We start from the raw sequence: 5,000 nt of genomic DNA, 5'->3' as shown, positions 1-5,000 counted from the left end.
CCCTCGTGACTACTAGAATCTAGCCAAAAAACATCCCCAATAATTTTGCTTCTTCTGCTTTCCCTCCTTTATTTCAACCAGATGTCACCGCTGGTATCATATCTATCTCTCAAGCTGAACTCTTCGCTCAAACCTTTGCTAAAAACTCTAACTTGGACGATTCAGGGCTTGTTCCTCCCTCTCCTCCACCCCCTGCCTACTTCATGCTACCCATTAAAATTCTTTGTAATGATGTTTTCCATGCCCTCGGTGGCCTAAATTCTCGTAAGGCTTATGGACCTGATGGGGTCACTCCTATTGTTCTCTGTGCTTGCACCTTGCCTTGTTAAACTCTTTCAGCTCTATCCATCAACATCTACCTTTCCTTCTTGCTGGAAGTTTGCCTACATTCAACCTTTTCCTAAAAAGGATGACCGTTCTAATCTCTCAAACTACCGTCCTATTGCTCTAATTTCCTGCCTATCCAGTTTTTTTTTTTTTTTAACTGTCCTCAAGAAGAAGATTCTGAAATATCTATCTCTTCACAACCTTCTATCTGACTCTCAGTATGGGTTCCATCAAGCCTGCTCTATTGGTGATCTTCTGGTTTTCCCTAATGAGACTTGGTCATCCTCTTTTAGAGATTTTGGTGAAACTTTTATTGTTGCCTTAGACATATCAAAAGCTTTTGATAGAGTCTGGCACAAGGCTTTGATTTCCAGACTACCCTCCTACGGCTTCCATCCTTCTCTCTGTAACTTCATCTCGAGTTTCCTTTCTGACCGTTTTATTGCTGCTATGGTAGGCAGTCACTGTTCTTCTAAATCTATTAACAGTTGTGTTCCTCAAGGTTCTGTCCTGTCACCTACCCTCTTTCTATTATCCACCAATGATCTTCTAAACCAAACTTCTTGTCCTATCCACTCCTACGCTGATGATACCACCCTGCAGTTTTCCATGTCTTTTCATAGACGTCCAATCCTTCAGGAAGTAAACAGTTCATGCAGGGAAGCCACAAAACGCCTGACTTCTGAATTCTTCTATCTATCGACTTGACACAACATTCCAGACAAATATCCCCTCTTCTTCAGTGACACTCAAATATCCCCTTCTTCTACACTGAACATCCTCGGTCTGTCTTTTGTTGTAATCTAAACTGGAAACTTCGCATCTCATCTCTAGCTAAAATAGCTCCTATAAAGTTAGGCGTTCTGAGACGTCTCCATCAGTTTTTCTCATCCCTTCCTCCAGCTGCTAACTTTATATAAGGGTGTCATCAACCCCTCTCTGACTGTCTTCACCCTCTTTCTTATCGCCGCAATGTTGCATCTCTAGATATCTTCTACCGCTATTTTCATGCTAACTGCTCTGATTTACTCCTGATCCTGCTAACTGCATGCCTCCCCTCCTCCCGCGACCTCGCTGCACAAGATATTCTTAATTCTTTCACTCACCCTCTATTCTGTCCACCTCTCTAATGCAAGAGTTAACCAGTATTCATAATAATTCATCCCTTTCTCTGAACTCTGGAACTCCCTGCCTGCTTTTGAATTTTCACCTTCCTATGACTTGAATTCCTTCAAGAGGGAGCTTTCAAGACACTTATCCTTCATTTTTTTGGCTACCACTTCGGACCCTATTCGGGAACCGGCATCTGAGTGAGCTTTTTTTTTTTCTTCTTCTTTTTTGTCCTTGGCCGGTGTCCCTCATACATAAAAAATAAAAAAAATAAAAAAAAGATCAGTGTCATGTATTTACAATATTAATACCACATGTAAAGTTACTATAAGATAATAACTTTAGGAAATACAAGGTAGTACAATGGAGATGTACTACATATCAATTCTTAATGGAAAAATAAGGAAATATTAGGCTTGAATATGGCAATAAAAAGGTGGCACAAAATGTATGTAATATAGAAGAGTATAAGGTAGTATAAGGATATGTAACCGAACAGGATATTTTCAAATATTTCGATATTTTTAACTCCTTTAACAGGTTTTGGTGGAAGTCAATGGGGGATTTCAAAAGTGACTTTATGATCCTAGTGAGAGTCTATAGACAGGACATTACAAGAACTCCTTTGAGGCTTTAGTGGAAGTCACTGGGGATTTTCAAGGGTTCTTTCATAATTCTAGTGAGTTTAATTGATAAGGAATATGCACCATCAAGGAAAAATATTCATGATAATCCAACTGATGATAACACTTTTCAGAGGGTACATATATGTGGCCTATGAACATTGTGGTTACGCAAGAACAAACCGTTTTAAAATAAGGGCCGTAGTGTTATAAAACTAGAAATGATTTTTTTTTTGTTTTTTTATGTAGGAGGGACACTGGCCAAGGGCAACAAAAATCTAATAAAAAAAATGCCCACTGAAATGCCATTCCCACAAAAGGGTCAAAGCAGTGGTCAAAAATTGATGGATAAGTGTCTTGAAACCTCCCTCTTCAAGGAATTCAAATCATAGGAAGGTGGAAATACAGAAGCAGGCAGGGAGTTCCAGAGTTTACCAGAGAAAGGGATGAATGATTGAAAATACTGGTTAACTCTTGCGTTAGAGAGGTGGACAGAATAGGGGTGAGAGAAAGAAGAAAGTCTTGTGCAGCGAGGCCGCGGAAGGAGGGGAGGCATGCAGTTAGCAAGATCAGAAGAGCAGTTAGCATGAAAATAGCGGTAGAAGACAGCTAGATATGCAACATTGCGGCGGTGAGAGAGAGGCTGAAGACAGTCAGTTAGAGGAGAGGAGTTGATGAGACGAAAAGCTTTTGATTCCACCCTGTCTAGAAGAACAGTATGAGTGGAACCCCCCCAGACATGTGAAGCATACTCCATACATGGACGGATAAGGCACTTGTACAGAGTTAGCAGCTGGGGGGGGTGAGAAAAACTGGCGGAGACGTCTCAGAACACCAAACTTCATAGAAGCTGTTTTAGTTAGAGATGAGATGTGAAGTTTCCAGTTCAGATTATAAGTAAAGAACAGACCGAGGATGTTCAGTGTAGAAGAGCGGGACAGTTGAGTGTCACTGAAGAAGAGGGGATAGTTGTCTGGAAGGTTGTGTCGAGTTGATAGAAGGAGGAATTGAATTTTTGAGGCATTGAACAATACCAAGTTTGCTCTGCCCCAATCAGAAATTTTAGAAAGATCAGAAGTCAGGCGTTGTGTGGCTTCCCTGCGTGATATATTTACCTCCTGAAGGGTTGGACGTCTATGAAAAGACGTGGAAAAGTGCAGGGTTGTATCATCAGCGTAGGAGTGGATAGGACAAGAAGTTTGGTTTAGAAGATCATTAATGAATAATAAGAAGAGAGTGGGTAACAGGACAGAACCCTGAAGAACACCACTGTTAATAGATTTAGGAGAAGAACAGTGACCGTCTACCACAGCAGCAATAGAACGGTCGGAAAGGAAACTTGAGATGAAGTTACAGAGAGAAGGATAGAAACCGTAGGAGGGTAGTTTGGAAATCAAAGCTTTGTGCCAGACTCTATCAAAAGCTTTTGATATGTCCAAGGCAACAGCAAAAGTTTCACCAAAATCTCTAAAAGAAGATGACCAAGACTTAGTAAGGAAAGCCAGAAGAAGAAGTAGAGCGGCCTTGACGGAACCCATACTGGTGATCAGATAGAAGGTTGTGAAGTGATAGATGTTTAAGAATCTTCCTGTTGAGGATAGATTCAAAAACTTTAGATAGGCAGGAAATTAAAGCAATAGGACGGTAGTTTGAGGGATTAGAACGGTCACCCTTTTTAGGAACAGGTTGAATGTAGGCAAACTTCCAGCAAGAAGGAAAGGTAGATGTTGACAGACAGAGCTGAAAGAGTTTGACTAGGCAAGGTGCAAGCACGGAGGCACAGTTTCAGAGAACAATAGGAGGGACCCCATCAGGTCCATTAGCCTTCCGAGGGTTTAGGCCAGCGAGGACATGGAAAACATCATTGCGAAGAATTTTAATAGGTGGCATGAAGTAGTTAGAGGGTGGAGGAGAGGAAGGAACAAGCCCAGAATCGTCCAAGGAAGAGTTTTTAGCAAAGGTTTGAGCAAAGAGTTCAGCTTTAGAAATAGATGTGATAGCAGTGGTGCCATCTGGTTGAAATAGAGGAGGGAAAGAAGAAGAAGCAAAGTTATTGGAGATATTTTTGGCTAGATGCCAGAAATCACGAGGGGAGTTAGATCTTGAAAGGTTTTGACATTTTCTGTTAATGAAGGAGTTTTTGGCTAGTTGGAGATTAGACTTGGCATGGTTCCGGGCAGAAATTCTGAGTGATGGAAGATTCTGGTGATGGAAGGCTTAAGTACCTCTTGTGGGCCACCTCTCTATCATGTATAGCACGAGAACAAGCTGTGTTAAACCAAGGTTTAGAAGGTTTAGGACGAGAAAAAGAGTGAGGAATATATTTCTCCATGCCAGACACTATCACCTCTGTTATGCGCTCAGCACACAAAGACGGGTCTCTGACACGGAAGCAGTAGTCATTCCAAGGAAAATCAGCAAAATACCTCCTCAGGTCCCCCCAACTAGCCAGAGGCACCTTCGCTTAGGGGGATCCCGAGTAGGGATTGGAGTGATAGGACAAGATAAAGATATGAGATTGTGATCGGAGGAGCCCAAATGAGAAGAAAGGGTGACAGCATAAGCAGAAGGATTAAGAGGTCAGGAAAAGGTCAAGAATGTTGGGCGTATTTCCAAGACGGTCAAGAATACGAGTAGGGTGTTGCACCAATTGCTCTAGGTCATGGAGGATAGCAAAGTTGTAGGCTAGTTCACCAGGATGGTCAGTGAAGGGAGAGGAAAGCCAAAGCTGGTGGTAAACATTGAAGTCTCCAAGAATGGAGATCTCTGCAAAAGGGAAGAGGGTCAGAATGTGCTCCACTTTGCAAGTTAGGTAGTCAAAGAATTTCTTATAATCAGAGGAGTTAGGTGAGAGGTATACAGCACAGATAAATTTAGCATGAGAGTGACTCTGTAGTCGTAGCCAGATGGTAGAAAACTCGGAAGATTCAAGAGCGTGGG

At 41.9% G+C, this 5,000-nt stretch overlaps 1 protein-coding gene across 2 annotated transcripts in view; it reads right to left on the bottom strand.

Moving 5' to 3' along the window:
• LOC135110195 (regucalcin-like) overlaps nucleotides 1-5,000 on the bottom strand; it is a 48,047-nt gene that overhangs the window by 8,577 nt on the left and 34,470 nt on the right. The gene's annotated exons all lie outside the window — the stretch shown is intronic.

This window comes from Scylla paramamosain, chromosome 20 (assembly GCF_035594125.1).
Source record: "Scylla paramamosain isolate STU-SP2022 chromosome 20, ASM3559412v1, whole genome shotgun sequence".
Taxonomy (NCBI): domain Eukaryota; kingdom Metazoa; phylum Arthropoda; class Malacostraca; order Decapoda; family Portunidae; genus Scylla; species Scylla paramamosain.
The sequence above is the reverse complement of the archived record's forward strand: the minus strand, read 5'-3'. Positions and strand labels throughout refer to the sequence as shown.